The 17,893-nt window shown below is 41.2% G+C and overlaps 1 long non-coding RNA gene across 1 annotated transcript; it reads right to left on the bottom strand.

The window, feature by feature from the left end:
- Positions 1-4,395: 4,395 nt before the first annotated feature.
- On the bottom strand, positions 4,396-5,849 carry LOC147650381 (uncharacterized). The gene is made up of 2 exons (XR_015276777.1): positions 5,818-5,849; positions 4,396-4,501 (listed from the first exon to the last, which is right to left on the bottom strand). It is a non-coding gene; the product is annotated as an uncharacterized LOC147650381 (long non-coding RNA).
- Positions 5,850-17,893: the final 12,044 nt, after the last annotated feature.

The raw sequence follows: 17,893 nt of genomic DNA, 5'->3' as shown, positions 1-17,893 counted from the left end.
TGCTGAGGGTGCCCTCAATCCCACTGTCCGTGCTCATAACAAAGTTCTTACACAGCACCAATGTCGATCCAGGTTCCTGAGGATGCCACACCTCCTTCACAATTTCTAGCGCTAGAATTACTGGCAAAGATTCCTTCTGTTTCCCACTCCCCAGAAAGCTCAGCAGGCCCTTTAGCAACCTGTCTCACTCGATGCCCACTCTTCCCCTGGGACCACTTTTCCTTCTGTTGAAAGCAGGGAGCTGGTTCTTTGTGAAACCGGGATCGCATTCCCGGCAGCAGAGGGATCGCGGTCCCCGCCTGCGCTTTGCCGCGACGCTCCTGCCCTCTCCTGGCAGATGGAGCCTCGCACCGGCTCTGCCATTCCCGGAAAATCCACCAAAACCCCCGGCCAGGCTCTCTCTGCCCTCTCCTGGCAGATGGAGCCTCGCACCGGCTCTGCTGTTCCCGGAAAATCCAGCAAAACCCCCGGCCAGGCTCTCTCTGCCCGCTCCCCCGCACGCCGGGACACAAATGCATTTGCTATTTTAGTTTGGCACTGATCCTGCCATACTCACAGCACATGGATGACAGCACAGTGAAGCCCTGTGTGCCTGCATGCTGCACATGGCACTTCCCAAAAAAAGGCGGAACAGCTTTAATCTCGAGACTGACCAAGTAGTTCTGTGCATAAAACCAGTGGAAGAGAGGCAGATATGACTGGATGATGTCTCTGCACCTCCAGCCTCTTCATGCTCGGCTGGCTTATAAAGGACCTCTCTGCCACTATGTGACCTCAACTCTCAGCATTCCTAAACTTTCACCTCCACGCCAAAAGAATGCAGGGCTGCCTCTGCCACATATCCTTTGATGTGTGGTTGCACCATGACAAGGAAATTTTACAACATAAAGCTGTTCAAACTTAGATGCAGCCCTGAGCCCAAGCCCTGCATCTCCTTGATCCTCTTAATGCCTTTAATCACATTGCATGGGCTAGACTAGAGGATTCCTTAAGATCCCACACAGACTTATATTCTTTGATCCTTCTAATTTCTTATTATATCAGAAACTTCCCACTCCAGTACAGAATTCCAGCCCTTTTGGCAGCTTTTTCCAAGTTCCATTAGAGCTTCACAATCCTAAATAAATTGTAGCTGGTTTGGTGCAGTCAATGGACTAAAAAGTTCCATAATGTAATTTACTCTTCTTTGCAGTAGTGCAATTCCCCTTCTAGAGCCCTTTCTAAGAGGCAGATATTCTTATCTGTGCCAGAACTGCCTCGTCTGATTACAGCATAGACAAGGCAGATGCATCCAACACTGGAAGTCCATTAAACCCAAAGGAGAGTGGATACAATGTCAGTCCTCCAAAACCCAGAACGGGAGTGCAAGAGGGTGTTGAATGTTTCACATCCTTTGCCTGTTTCTTCTGAGATGTATTGAGAGATACGTGATCAATTCAAGCTTTGTTTAAGATCAGAAGAAACACAAAAATCCTCTTTGAATACCTTGAAAACACCTCCTCGCTATAACCTACTGTGAGCCAGTTCCAAAAGTAAATATTTCAGCACATGGGTCAAGAGTAATCAGAAAAAAGGTGCCAATGCTCAGTTATACAAACCTGTGGCACCTGAGGAAAGTGTCTGCCCACATCTTAGATGTCTTCCACTGCAAATCAGTAGCTTCAAATCTGTCCAGAAAAAAGGAAAACCAGACAAAAGCTCAAGAGTGATGGGGCAGTCAGTCACCTACAGAAGACAAAAATCCTGTCACTAGGAGCAAGCTTCCCTGCTGCAGAACTGGGAGCTACATAGCAAAAATCCCCTGCTGTTATGGCAGTATGTGGAGGCCCTTGAGCCTATTAGGGGAACTTCTGGGGGGATGCCCTGGAAGAATCTGCCAGAGGCTTCTAGAAAGTCTGACTGCTTAGGATGAGACAAAAGGCTTCCCCCCCTTGGTGCTCTGCAACACCAGGTTACTCTGCCTCAGTTTCTATAGGTCACTGTCCTTCGCCTTGCCCCCGTGCTGCCCCTGTGTCCCCAGACCATTGCTCCTGACCCCATACTGAACCTCAGACACTTCAGGAAATCCCTGTCTTTTGTCACTGGATGCCTTTGGTGGGAGTTTGCAATAAAGCTGGCTGGAACACTGTAAAGGAGACCCTTCCCTTCCTTCTTCACTGACTTAAACGTGTGTGCAATTGTGGATACAGCGACTGTCTGTGCCTACCCGAGCAGCTTCTTCAGGAGACTTAGGAGAGGTAGCAGCAACACTATCCATTTTCCACACTGCTACAGCAGTAATTACATAAATCCCTTTGACGCATTTGTGTCAAAACCATTGATCAAGAAACAATATTAATTAGACCTAATCCAGACTTCGGAGGCACCAGAAGGTATCAGCATGGCTTGAGGGGTTTAGGGCAGCAGACTGTATGTTTCAGCAAAGCTTCTTTAATTTTATCCTCATGATTTTGAAGGAGTAAACACAGAGAGGAAAGGAAGATGGAAGAAAACAAAAGTAAAATAACAGATTTTCAAATTTATCTTTTCCAAAGTGAGTTGTGTGGGAGGTTAAATACTACTGGTGCTGTGCCTAGGCAAACTGAGTACCCTGTGAATGTTTGTGCCTTTGAGAAAGAACATTGAAATATCATGGAGGCACCAAATAACACAACTACACACACATCTAATTGTTTATCTCAGAGCAGACAAACATCAGTAAATTAATGGGCAAAGGGCTCAATGAACCCCCTGAGTTATTTACTGCAGAAAAGCAAAGTCTGAGATCCCTGGCACTGCTCCCACCTTGTGACAGCACAACTGGTTGCCCTCTCCCTCCAGTCAAAAAACAGGATCTGCAAGATAGAGTGGGAGGCAGGCACCGACAGGAGGGAGGGACTGATACTTGGAAAGTGCTCCAGGTCTTAGGCTCTGAAGAGTTAAAACAACCAGAGGAATCTTAAACAAAAACAAAACAAAACAAATAAAAAAGGAAAAAAGGGGGGGGAGGGGAAGAAAATAAAGGAAAGGAAAGCAACAGCCCTTACAACAAAAATATATTCCCAAAATTAATACGATTTTGATAAGCCTCCCTTTAAAAATTGAATATTTAAATTTTAAAATGTACAAAGACTAGAATCTTCATAAATATCTGATTAAAAAACTTCTGATGCTGTTTTAGATTTTCCATTGAAATACAGTGCATGGAGGTTGCCATAGCTACAAGCAAATTTTTAAATAACTGATTTTCATCAGAGCAGCTGCAGTATCCTACAGAAGTGAGGAAGCTGGAAAAAGTCTGACCAAATTCAAGCTCCTAATCAAATGACTCTAAGATTTTCATAAATGCAGTTTAGGAACTATTAATATGGGTTCTGGTTTTTAGAGAAAGTACTGCTCTTTGTTATTTGACAGCATCCCAGGAAATGCTGTCAGCAGTGCTGGAGATCTCAGTCAGGAACAGAGCTTTGTTTTCATGCTGGAAAACATAAAAATTTTCACTGCTAAGCCCCAGCCTGGTACAAGTCCCCAGGCACCAAGGGATGTGCCACAGCCTCAGCTTGTTCTGAAGGGCTTCATGAATGAACTGCTTGGCTGGCAGCAGTGAGCCTAAAAATGCCCCAAGACACAAATTTCTGTACCCAGGAAAAGCTCTTCCTTGCCTGAGTTTGTACAGGAAAATACAGAAAGGAGGAAATGTGAAAAACAAGTGAAGCTGTAAAACACTGGCAGGAGGCTTTTGAGGAGAGGCTGTGATTTAGATGGTTTTGCCTCCAATGGTGTTCAGTGCTTGCTGGGTATCAGGAGGTTGCTTCTTCTGTAGGATCTCTCCCTGGCTTGAATAGGCAGAGCAATGCTCTGTCCAATAGTGTGAGCAGAAAATAGATACTTCTGAATTTTGGGCATTTGGGCACCTGTTCAGGGAGGCCTAATTTAAGGACAACACTGAGAGCCCCCGTTCAACTAACTATGGCAGAAGTCCTACAAAACTTCAAATAAAATCATTCTGTACCCTCAGGCAAGTATGGCCCTGTGTCCCAATCCATAAAACAAAAATAAATAAAAAATAAAATTTCTCAGAGGAATATCAAGAGATTTAATTCCACAAAAACAGTAATTGAATTGCTACCTAAGGGAGCTAGAAATGCTTGGCTGGTTTTGGGTGTTTTTTCTAAACAACAAATTAATGATCATTATTAACACTATTATGAATCTGAAAAAAAATCTCAGTGATTACTGGTTTTATGCACATTGCTTCATTTACCTACAACTTGCTTCTAAGAGGTTCCTCCATAGCACAGTGGAAGTGCTCCCCCGTCCTAGGGTGGTGATGTTTGAAGGCTTGTGTTGCTCTGCCACCACCTGCACAGCAGAGTTTACAGGCAAGTAACAGGTATTAATCCATACAGACAAATCTTCTGGACAAGGTAATTTTATTTCAAATGTGATTTAAAATTCCCTTCACATCTTGAAATGAAACAGCTTCTTTTCACAATGACTGCTTGTTTGCTCAAAAATTCTTCTGGGGTAAATAAAAGACAAAGAAAAACAAAAAGGAATAATGTCAGAAAAGAACTCTTATTTAAAGTTAGAAAAATGAAAGTTTAAAAAGCTGTCTTGGCAGATTATTCTAACAAATTACATTTTTTGACTAATTCCAAGTACTCAAGGAAGTGTTCAAGGTTAGGTTGGATGGGGCTTGGAGCATCACGGGCTTGTGGAAAGTGGCCCTACCCATAGCAGGTGGCTGGAAATGGATGATTTTTCAGATTCCTTCCAAACCAAACCATTCTGTGATCCTGTGATTCATAGGTACTGAGGCAGTTCAAGTACTATGTTTAGCACAGAATATTTTTTTTTAAAAAAAAAAGGTGGAAAAGTTCTTAATTTTAGAAATTAGATACTTCATGGCAGGCAGAAACATCTCAGTCACTCAGTGAGATCCTGGCACAAGACTGTTCAGCTGGCTTTGCCCAACATTCCCCTCCATGTTGGCAGCAAGTGATCAGATAGAAAAAAAATAATGACTACCAGAAAGACAACCTAGTAAATATCTTTTATAATGTAAATTATGAAAAATTCTCCTTGCCAGTGTGAAAATAGGCTAGCATAACAGTGAGGAAGGGATGCCAATGAACAGAGAATTCTGTACTGGCATGCATGTATCCTGTCAAAGGGTCAGACCTCCATGTGTATCTTTAGGCATTAACTTTCCTGATGTAGAGGGGTTTTTTCAAAGAAAGAAACAGAAGATTAAAAAAACACAACCTGCTGTATGGTTGGGCTGCCAGGGAAACAGATTGTGAGTCATTGCAAAGCGACCTTAGTCAGCATATTGTGACTCATACGTAGCTTTTCAGCTCTGCTGTTCCTTCCCCAGGACAGATGAGAGGCTTGTCAAAGCTGCAGAGGAACACTCATGCTCACAGTGAAGTGCTATTGCTCTCAACTGTGCAGACATCAGGATTACTGAATCCAACATAAACTCATCATTTTCCTGGAAGGAATAAGAGATGCTAGCCAAAAAGATTAGCCACAGTCTGCACAGAACTACCTTGTCCTGGAGTACCGAAGAGCAGGCAGTGCAGAGCCATCTCCAGAAGAGTGTGCAATGCACTGCCACTGTTTGGAGATGCCTGAAATGATCTACTGAGAACACCTCCCTGCAGCCTGCACTGAGCCCCTCCTCAGCAATCACTAGGCAAGGCACACACAGGGTAAGGAGGAAATGCAGAGGAGAGGATAATGGGTGGGAGGCAGCAAAAGGGAGCAGTGGTCAATGCCACAAGGCACTGTCTCCCCTGACCTGCACAGTGAAACACAACAGCATCTACAGACCAGGTACTGCTGCAGCTCCTCTTTTCTGTGTTTGTTCCCATTTTGCTTCTGAAGCAGTTCATCAGGCCCTCCAGCACAGATTTGCTTTTTTCACCAGATTCAAGCATTATCTTGAAGCAAGGAGAAGAGAATCTTGGTGGATGAGCTAAAAAAAGGAAATAAAATTTTTAAAAAGAGGGCGACAGATAATACACAACATTCAGGGGAGAAAAGCAAAAAAAAATATTCAAGAAATATGCCCTGAGAGAGGCAGAGAGGGATCAAGGACCAAGAAGTTGGGACAGAACATCAGTCAAGGGAGGGGAAGGTAGCAAACAACACAAGCAGTGTGGTGACACTGGGTCACATTCCTACAAGAAGTATGTAAGTGCTTATTCTCATATTTTGTGAATAGTTAGCAGAAAACCACAAGTCAAAAGCAAAAAGCATGAAAGAGAATTCAGGGCTTCTGCACTTTAAGTGTTCAGTCTCTCAGTTTGTTCATCGGCAAAATGTAAGCAGCCCTGCTGGTCTGCCAGAGCTGTGCCAGGAGGATTCAGCACATTGATTTGTTCAGAACAAAATAAAGAGCATGAGATGTGTAAGTGAGCACCAGAAGGTGCCATAAATGAGTTTACATTGAGATGAATAGTGAGGAATGGGACCACCAGGGCTAGAAGACAATTCATGGCTCTAAGCAATCAGTCTGAAGGTGTGAGATTTTAGGAGTAACAAGTCAGCCATAGGTCAGAGGTAGTCATGAGTTTTTTCTTCACACAGAAATATCTAACATTTTGGTCCAATAGGCAGCTGACACACAGCTTGTTTTTGTTTTATAACCTATCACCTTTGCTAAGCTCTGCCATACTGCATCTGTCTTTCATCCAATAGACTTTTAGGTCATGTACATACATACTTCTTATAACTTCTAAATCCTTAGTCTACTCTATAAATCACACCATTACAATTCAAAACTTTTCACTATCTTACCCACTATAGTTTCTTACTTACAACTATAGGGACATAAGTTTATAATTTCGCTACTTAATGTCTGTGTACTTTTATTACTACATTAACCCAAGCTCTTTTCAGGGCTGCAGATTAAACCCTTCAGCATCTGTGGAAGTTTCTATTTTTCCATTTCTCACAAGTTTACAAGAGACATAAAGAGAGGATATTTTTAGGAAAAGCTTTACTTGTGCCAAAAAAATAGCTTTTAATCTATACCAGAACTAAAAAATTCAGGTGAAGTTACCTGAATACTTCTGTACTAAAAAATAAAGTGAAAAATCAGAATCTCACTTTGGATTTAAACATTTGGAGGAACAGATAAATCCTCCAGAAGAGATGCAGTCATCAGAGTTGTGCTGCTTCAACTTCTGGTGGATTCAGTAAAGATTTCAGTCCATCAGTATACCCTGATGTGTTGTACATCTGACAGAACCCTAGGAAAGGAGCCATGAAGTCATTTTACCTTCAGCACTGTGACCCTGCATTGCTCCTGTGTGCAGGCTGGGGGGTGTGAGATGCAGGCTGGGCCATCCTGAGGCTGCCCCAGTTAGTGTGAAGCAGAATATACAGGTATATTGTGAGGCAGCAAAATGAGACAGACAGAAGATTACATTGATTTGAAACATCACACTAAAAATACTTTCTATTCTGCTGGAAAAGCACAGCACTGTCAGTAGGACAGCCTGGGACCTGAAAACTTACCTGGCTTAGATATATCAAGGATATCCCAATAGAGGATGCTTTGTCATGAAGGGCAAGCAAGCTTCAAAGTAGCCTGGGCTTAAGGAAGAACACTGAATGGTCACTGCAGTGCTGAAAGGCAGGCTTGCATCTGCTTTCAAAATAGCTCTGTACCTATTCATTTTAAACTGTTCTCTCACCAAGCAGCAACTGTAGTGCACAGGAACATCCAGGCAGCTGTGAGATGAAAAAGGTTTCAGAATAATGAACTCTGGGGACAGCTTTTTCCTCTACAATTTTCCACATGAAGGCTATGAATAGAACATACATTTTCTCAGGACACAAATACCATCTAATTTTTCATTACACACAGGCTATGAGACAGTTTTCCTACATGGAAGGCCATCATTCACAGAGAGCTGGAGCCCAAAGATATACAGAGGTTTCTTGACTTTCCCCTGGACACAGACAGTTCCATGCACTTGGGAAAGTTCAGCACCATGCAGACATGGACACCAAATTTTTGGTAGTAGCATCCTATTTGCAGTTTGCCAAAGGTGTGGTAACCTGGCATGTGAGTTTGTAGGGGGTGACATACCATACTCTGGGGGTACACACACAGCTCTGAGCCACCCAGGGTACCCCCTGGCCCCTCCAGTGAGTCACAAGCACCAGCCATCACCAGAGTAACAACAGCCCTGCATTGCTTCCTGCCTGCATGATAGCGACTTGCTCACTATCAGCGATTGAGAGACAGGGACATCTCTTCGAGATCAGAAGCCAATTTTATCGAGTTTACCAGGCATTTATATAGAGTTTTACTTGTATGGCACTTACAAAGGGTTCTATTTTTGGTAACAATTTCCCATTGGTTATACATTCTTCATTACATCAGTTTCCTGGTAATCATTATGAAGTTTCACAACATATTTCTTGGTCACTTTTACCCCCGGGGGCAGTTACCCATGTCTGTCTCTTCCATGCTTTCTGTTTGATTAGGTTTAAGATACTAGGCTCCTTTATCAGTTCCATTGTGCTCTGTTTTATTCCCCACAGTTCACCCCTCTGTGTTTTAACTACTTAAGCTCAGTTTGAGACAACATCAACAGTGCTATTATTAGTTCATGACTTACAGTAGGCTTTTGAGGGAAAAAAAAACATTACTTACACCATATTTTTATTTTGTCACATAGATGTGGCTGCAAAGACTTCTGTACTCCTTGATTCCATCCATGGCCTTGTTACCACCTTGCACACATCATCATTGCACACCTTGCATCACTGCCCAGAGGCTGGGTTTCACAGTGAAGGAAGAGGATGAAGTTTTGCAGCTTCAGCTATCTAATATCCACCACACTGCCTGCACCAGACATACTGTAAATTCTCTTCTCTAGAAACTCTCTTCTCTAGAAGATTTTGCCAACTCTGACCTCAGGGATGATAGAGGAAAATAAAAAGAAAAATTTCGATATTATCCTTTGCTCTGTTTCTCCATCTTGTTTAATGGATATTCCCACAGGAGGAGCTGGTAGAACCACAGAAGCTTGTTCAAGAACTGTAATTTCTAAACTGGTGAGCACAATACATCTCAGACAGCCACAATTGAAACTCTTCAACACCTAGGATAAAAATTTATATGAAAAGTACATCAGTATGAAGGTACATCTGTATCCACAGGCAAAAGTGATGAATATCTGATTTTTTTGTGTAAATACATATTCATAATGAAAGGCATATGGCAATTTTAAGCTATTAACATGCTCTTCCTGCACCTATGGGATTTCAGCATTTCTATATTTTTAAGAGCTTTGTAACACAGGGATAAGATCAGTGTACAATCCACTTTACTGAGATAGAAAAAAATGTAATTTAGAAGGTGTTATTGCAGGAAAGAGTTGGAAAGCTCATTGGTTATCATAACTCTTTGCTTAAAGACAACAGTTACTTTTCCTGATCTCTGAATGAAAAATTTTAGCATAGGTTCTCCAAGAAAAAACATCAATCTATGACTTGAATGAATTCCCCTACAGAGGGATGCTTGTGCTACCAAGCCTTCAAACAGCACTTACATTGCCATCACTAATTACACTGGAAATTCCCTAAACCAAACACTTTGGGAGCACATCACTAACCTCAGGAAAGGAAATCTGTGTTTATATAAGTGGGCTGGTTGGCTGGTGCAAATGAATAAGCTTTATGGTCACAGACAAAGCAAATGAAGCAATAAGTGCACAGCAGTGGTACAAAGCGGGCAGGGTACAGTGGATTATCTGCTGGCCAATTTAGTGTTCAGCCCAAGGGAGGTCCAGGTTTTCCATGGTCTAAAGGAGCCCACCACACCTGTCCATAGAAGAACTGTGCCACTGACCAGTGTTTGGGTCATCCATCATCCAATCAACAATACCTCAGGGATTTATATGGAACCTTGATAACAATGAGAGGGAAGAACCAAGCCAATCAAACAGTGAGCAGCAACGCAGAGTGTATGAGTTCAGAAGAGATTCAATCACTACACAGCTATTTACCATGAGAGCCAGGCCTTTGCAATGACCCCTCTGTGCTGAAATTATTCACAATAGTTATGCTTCCTCTCCTGTTTGCTGCTGTCACCATCCAGAAGGGGTGGCGAATGATCAAGTGCTGCTTTGATCTCTGTGTATGCGAAGACAGAAATATCCAAGCTGAAGAACTAAGCCCCATGGGTCTGACAGCAGATTCAATTACAACCCATGGAATTCAGTTCTCAAAGCTGAGAATAAATGACATTCATTTCCAGGCTGTCCCAACACATGGCAGTATCTCATATTCCTGCTGGCTCTCTCCAGTGCCTGGCCTTCTTCCAGGGCTATAAAACAAGAGTGAAAACTTCACTGCAGCCAAATCAGCTGTACCCAAACTGTAGGTCAGAAGCAGAATAATGGCTCCAGGACACATATTTTGAAAAATGAGCTATTTTATATATTCCTTTGACACCAAAAGTGGCCACACACACAGGCACAATGTGCCCTAACATGTTGCAAAATTCCTAATAACAGAAAAAAAAAAAGTACAGCCAAGGAATACAACAGCAAAATATTTTGCACTTTTCTGGAACCTTTGAGAATTTCAAAGAGGTGAGTTATAAATTTCCTTCTTTCTTTTCTTTGTTTTTTTTTAAAACACAACAACACAGATACAGAGGTAAAATCTTCCAGAGTCACTCAGCAATCTTGTTAACAAAATAATTCCAACCAGAATCTCAGAAGAAGGAAATCTGATACTGGTGCAGCCCTGCAGAGTCATCATGGTTGTGTACTGACACACAGCTGCATGGCTGTGTACTGACACAACTTTGTCAAATGGGACAACCTCACCCCAGGGTGACAATCTCACCCAAAGGCAGGCGTTCTGGACCACAGAAAAACACTGCTCAAACATACTGGAGATCAAAAATGACATCTCCAACAAGGAAACACCTCATCACTTCTGACAAACCTAAGAGAAGTCACAAGTTTCATTAAACTACATACCCCAAATGGGAAATTTTGGAGGCAAATGGACTGGATAAGATGTTGGATGACCTGTAAATTAGATGCTAGATGAATGTAGGACTAGATATATAAACAGGGTTGAGTAAGTTATGAAAAAAAATCAGACTTATTCAGAACATTTTAAAGATACTTCTTATTCCAGTGAGATGATATCTCAGAAAAAAATCTCTTTAGTTTCAATGAAAAGAACATTTGGTCTGAAATAAAATATTTGGATGTCAAGGGGATTTCAGATTAAATCTTTTAGCTTTAAAAACTAACTTTAAAAAATTTACTTAACAGAATAGTCCAAAGAGAATTATTTTGGTTTAGCATTGATGTTATTAAGTTATAAGTAAGTATTTCTTCAGTGAACAATCCTTGCTAACACCCCATGGCACTTTTCTAGTACATCAGCCTCACATGCAGCCCCAGCAGTGTTGGCAGAAAAGGCAGCAGTGTGCCCATGTCTTTACAGCTCTAATTGTCTTCTCAGGCTGCTGAACCAGTCAAACAAACAACAGAAATTAAAAACACACTTCTTCAACTGTTTCTCTTCCTGGGAGGAAAACCTCTGAACAAACATATTTGTTAAGTAACTGCCATGTGGTACCTACAGCACAGCTCAGTCCTACGCATCTGTCACTTGACTCTGTGAGACAGGAAAGAAAAATCAAATTTAAAAAAGTAACAGCTTGCTAAGGCTCTCAAATAGGACAAAACTGCATCTGCAACTTTAAAATAAGGTACTGTAACAATAAATTTTGTTTGTCTGATATTTCTGATTTGTTACTGGAATAGTGCTAGCTAAGATCACTCCTGACTTAATTAAGCAAGACCTTCACTAGCAGTGTGGCCCTTCTGTGGCAATCCCCTCTTCCAATCCCAAGCAGGAAAAATATCTAATGATTATCAATAAAACATTATATCTTAAAGCAGAGAAAAGGTCAGGAAGAAAAAGGGGTGGAAGTGTCTGTCCCTTAGGACAGTCTCCCCATCCTAGGAAAAGTACATGACATTTCTATACAGGTGGAGCTGGCACTCCCTGGGCACCCCAGCTGGGGACAGACAGCTTTGGCACTCATCACTGCACAATCAGGTACATAATGACAAGGGAAAGTATGGAATGCCCCTCCATGAAATAGAGTATCCCTAAGGAGGATAGAACAACCCAGCCCTCAAGCAGCACACCTGATGTTTTAGTGACATCCCTAAGGAAAGGTACAAAAGGGCACATCCTCATAATTCTGCAGCCATTTTCCAGGTAAGTTTGCTTTACAGGTATTTTAACTAAGTAGGACAAAAGGTCACATTCCCTCATTCAATTTGCCTGTGGAGTTAAATATCACTGCAGTGCATTAGTTATCTCTCACCTTAAAAAACATGATGCCAGTTTCAGCCATGTTGTTCTTTGACCCTTTATGAACTTTATATGTGACATTGTCTATCCTTTTACTGTCCTTCTGGGAATAATTCCTTCCCTCTGGGAATGCATTTACTCAAGGATTGAATTCATGCATTTGCAAACAAGACAGCCCATAAACTTATATTGTTCTGCCTTTGCAAGAGCAGTGAGGAGGCGAGTCTTTTCAATGGACCATAAATCTAGTTCTTGGAAAAACATTATTTTGTTCTATTCCAGCAAGGTCCCTCAGTACCTCATAGCTTGGAGAGCCTATTACACCAGAATTAACAATTCCTACAGGACAGATGCTTAATAGACAATCATGTTATAAAGTTTTACTGCTGCACCAAAAGGAAAACCTTTATAGAGTGATTGAATAATGTTAACTGCCTGAAGACTATTCTTCCATAAATTTTCTTTTTAATTAAATATGTTTTAACAAGAAGAGAACATAAATATAGTAAAGCCATCAAGTTACTACAATGTGTAAATTGTCTTAATTTCAGTTCAGTCAAAACTGCATTTTTCAGTAAGCAAAGTAATCAGAAAAATTAAAGAGTGCCTGTCTCTAATCATGCTAGTGAAGGGAGGGGAGTTGCTTATTCTGCCAGCTCCAGTAACCCTTCCCTGCACCAACCCAAGAGGGAATTTGTTGGAAATTCCACCACAGAAGAGAGGTGATTCCTCCATCCCTTTTTCCCATGTTTCAGAGCAAAATTTGGATGCTTAGATAAGCTAGAAGCACATACAAGAAATAAAAATAAACCATTTCAAAAAAGTATTCATGTGAAAGAAAAACAGGGATAGTCAAACTCCTCTGATGCAATGAAGCATTGTAGTTTCTAAATCAGCAGCATTTGATGAAAACAAAAAAATACATACATCAATTAACTCACATCCCCTCCCTGCTTAAATAGTTGTTATTTAAGTGGGTTAAGATACAGACTTGAAAGAAAAATATTAATATAGAAAAATCATAATTCAAGGAAAATATTAATGCACATAATGATACCACCACCTCTTACTTCTGAATTCCATTGGATTTGGAATAAAGTCACAACAGCATTAGAAGGACAAGAGAAAAAAATCCTGCATGCTGAAGAGAAGCACTAGAAAATATGCAGATTCCCTGACACAATATTTAAAAGTAATTCTAAATTTCTCATCACTTTAGCATAGTTATAACTCATAATTAATTCAAAGGCTTGATATTGATTGTGTTGCATTTACAGAACGTAAATTCATCAAAGCTGACAGAAACATCCTGGTTCAAAACTGGAGGAACTGAGGAAGAAGTTGGCATTTTGATTTAATCTTTAATATGCAGATTACCTTTCACATATACTGGACCTCAGGCAGAAGACAAATATTTCATAAATCAGCTTGCATGTTTTTGGCTCTTACTCAGAGAGAATCCCCAAAAATTAATTTTATTTTATCTTTTTCCCACTCTTCAGCTTTTTGTCTTCCATTTTCCTTTCTCCTCTTCAATCATCATGGGTTTGCATTCCTTGTTTTCTATTTCACATCACTCCACTTTGTTCTCTACAATGGAAAGGCAGACAGACTAACAGACAGCAGGGACAGAGACACTGCCAGCCCAAGGTAACCTCCTCAGACTCCTACACTCTGGTGGATCTGATTCTCTCTCAAAAACATTGTAATTTTATGAAGGGAAGGGAATCAAAACTCATTTGCATATGGGTTCATTCCATCTCTTCAGCTCACATGTTTATAGCTCTGGAAAGTCCCTTTCTGATTCCCTGGCTGATAAAAAGCCAGGAAGGTAACACAGGAGATGTGAAAATTGTTTTGCTGACCTTGCAAGTGGAGCTATGCCAAAATCCTCCTTTCGCCTTGCTTGGAGGACTCAGCTGGGAGATTTGGGTGCTGTTTATCCTTTAGATTTCAAGGCTCAGACCATGCATGCAGAGTTAAAGACTCAAGTCACAGAAACCCCCATTTTGCACAGGAGGAAGCTCTGGTCAGGCACTTGATACTTCAGCTTCCCGTCTGTACACTACGCAGTCTCATCTGGGGAAATCCTGAAAACATTACCAGATGTCTGATAAACTCTTTAGCTTTCAAGTACATAGTGATTCAGTTTCGGTCAAAACCTCATTTGAATACAGTTTTAAAGTCTAAATAAAAAGTGAGACCTTAAAGGAGAAGGCATTAGACTTGCAGCTGAACATCTGTGGCATCCAAAACAATGTGGCTAATGTTTGATACTACCATAAACAAATCTACTTCTCCATATCTGCACTAAGATGGTCAGAGTGTGTGTTCAGCTTATTAAAAAGGAGTGGAATTAGATGTCTAATTAACACATTTATCTACAAACCCAGAAGAAACAGCAGCACAGATTGTTTATTCCATTTCATTGTTCACCATTGACATGAGGCAGATTGTTTCTGAGAGAAGGGTTTCTTAAAACTCTGGTGTCCACTTCTCCCATGGGCTTTTCTGGGAAAGCTGGCAAGTGACCAGACTTCTTTTGTTCTATGCATACTCCTATTTACCAGGCGTGGGACAGATTTTTCCATGCCCCATTCACAGACTCAGAACAGGCTGACACCATTTAATCCTGTGGATTTACCCCGGAAGAGTAAAACCCCACCAACCTCCAACATTTTTCAGTTCAGATGGGTACTTTGTGAGGATTCACCCACAGGAAATCACACTCTCTCCACTGGTTGTCTTCATCCCAATCTTTTCTAGGATATATTGCAGAAGGTTCTCCTTCACACACAACTTTTGAAGACAAAGAAATGGACTCCATCTATGAGTCTGGAAGCAACCAAGAACATTTTCCCATGTATTGCATGTCTGCAAGCAGAGAGAGCACACTCCCAGCATAAAAAAAACCTATATCAAACACTTTCCATGACAGCTCTGATGTTTTCTGCTGCACTCACCCCAAGGACTACCACAAAAGCATGCACATGTATGTATCAGCTACCTTGGAAAAAGAGGAAAATTTGAAAGATATTTATTGTTAATAACCACATTCCTCTGAGTAGCCCTAAGGATTTTCCATTCTCAGGGCAGAAATATGTACCATCTTTTGTTTCATCCCAAGATCTGGTTTACAGATCTTCAACTAGGCTAAATACACAAGTTACAATTCACTAGAGCAGAGGTTTCAGACACAAAACCACTCATCATTTTAATACCCACATCAAAAAATATATAAATATATATAAATATACATATTTTATATATAAATATAATATATATATAACAAAGACAAATCACAAAAGCATGTTAAACTGAGATTTTGCTTTTCACCAGCATGAGAGATCTGATGGGCTAAAAAATACCATTGTCTGAGCTCTCAGATGCTGCCCTGGGTCATGTTTGAGCACAGAGAAGCCAAGACTCTAGTAGGACTTATCAACAAGGATGCTTAAATGGATTTGAATGAGTCATTGCACACAGAGAGGAACAGTGAAATCTCAGGCTGAGATTGAGCTGTGTTTGCAGTGCTCACTTGTACAACTTTCAAAATGCCTCACTCTAGTCTCAGATTTAAAAACCTCTCTGTAGAAGATGCTGAACTAAATTAATATATTCCCTGCTGAGCAGTACATCCTTGCTGGTTCTTTAATTAAAGATAATTCAAGTTTCCTGTGTCCCAAAATGTAGGTGTCATTGTCTACATGTGTCACAGCTGGATAACCTCAAGCAGAAAGCAGCTGAACAGAATCCAACTCCCTTGGTGAGAGCAGCACTTTCCTCAGTCCTCAGCACATCTTCCAAGCAAAAGCAGGAAAGTGTGGAGTAAAACCAAAACATTTACAGAGGCCTTTAGAGAGCAAGGATGACAGGACAGGCAGTGAAGCAAATGCAGGGACCAAAGCAGGGGCAAGGAAAATAAAGTTTGTGCATAGTAGAATAGACTGGCAGTATATTGTGTGCTGCTCCTGACAGCTGACATCAGTCAGGACATTTTTTACTATCTTAGCATCTGATCTGGAAAGTTTTGACTAACTGAATTCTTTTTTGACAGGAACTCTAGGTCTCAGCCTGAGTGTCTGGAATCTCTTGAGGCAATGTTATGTTAAGCCAAGCAAGATAACACTACAGCCCTGAGTACAGCACTCTCAGAAACACATGAGTGGTGATGCAGTTAATTTTAAGGGCACTAAATCACACCTCAGGTACAAGACCACCTGATAATTCCAGCTTCTCTGCTCTATTTACAGTTGTTCACTGTATTCCTTATCAACAGAAGAAGCTGACTTCCTTCTTTCAATGAGGGAGAAGGTCCTTCCAGAAGGGAGGTAGTTAAACTCCCAAGGTAGTTAAAATCTTTACAGAAGTATAAAACATGCAGGTATCAGAGATAAATTATGTCCTCTATATAAAGTATCTTCAATAAAAATACAGCCCTCAGAAAGCAGAGCAGACATAGTCATTTCATGCATGCTTTCATAAATCTTTCATCCCTGCTTAGAGTAGTTCTTTGTGACAGGCAGTGAGGTATGAGTTATGAATTCCAAGAGCTAGAGCTAAGTCCTACTGAAAACTACAGCAAAATCCACGCTACTTTTGAAAAAAACAGGAATTTCTTCTTCAATACTCTTAAAAGCAAACTTTCACTTGGTTTCCCATGAAAGGTTAGTTCTGTGGATCTTTTGCTGTGATTCAGAGCCTTATACACAAACATATATTATTCTTTACTTTTGTGCATCTAGTTGTCTGGTTTCCTTAAGCTGAATTGACTTACAAATTTGATGAGCTCTCCCTCTGATTTCTGTCTCTTTGCTTTAATACCCAATACACTGAAGAGAGCTTGAGATGACAGAGAAATTGAGGAAATACTTTATAACATGCACCTTTCACAGAGCAATTTGCACATTTACAAAGGCTATGGTCATACCACAAGCCAGTGGGATTTGATTAGCCATTTCACCACCCCCTGTGACAGGCATATAAATTAGGACACCATGCTCCTACCTCTTATGCAAGCATCAAAGAGCTGTCAGGCATGCTCTGGGTAGCAGAGAGGAGAGGGGATGGTGGAAATAGCTCTTCTTTGTACTCCTGATGACCTGTGCAGAAGCCAAAGCTCTGCTCATGGACAGGGCTCACAAAAGAGGGAGGAACATGCCAAGACAGGAGAGCTGCAGCACCCTCCATGACGTTTGTCTAAACTGGGAAATGTTCCCAGTAGGAAATGCCTGAAGAGATTCATACAGAGGCATTAACCTTCCCCCTAGAGCCTGTTTGTATACATGAGCGCATGCACATATTTCTTATCCTAAAAGAAGATTTTTACTCCACAGCTGCATAGAAGGCTGGGGTGTTGGCAGAAAAGCCCAAAGCTCCTGCAGTTTGCTCTGTGTCCCTCATGACAGCCACATTGCTCGCCCCAGTGCCTTAAAACCCTGCCAGAGTTTTTCTACTCAGGTTTGTCGTTCTCTTATTTTCCTGTGACTGCCTTTAACATCTGTGAAAACAAGAGTCTGAGAGCCAGTGCAACAGA

The sequence above is a fragment of the Cyanistes caeruleus genome, chromosome 15 (genome assembly GCF_971803275.1).
Source record: "Cyanistes caeruleus chromosome 15, bCyaCae1.hap1.1, whole genome shotgun sequence".
Classification (NCBI taxonomy): domain Eukaryota; kingdom Metazoa; phylum Chordata; class Aves; order Passeriformes; family Paridae; genus Cyanistes; species Cyanistes caeruleus.
The sequence above is the reverse complement of the archived record's forward strand: the minus strand, read 5'-3'. Positions and strand labels throughout refer to the sequence as shown.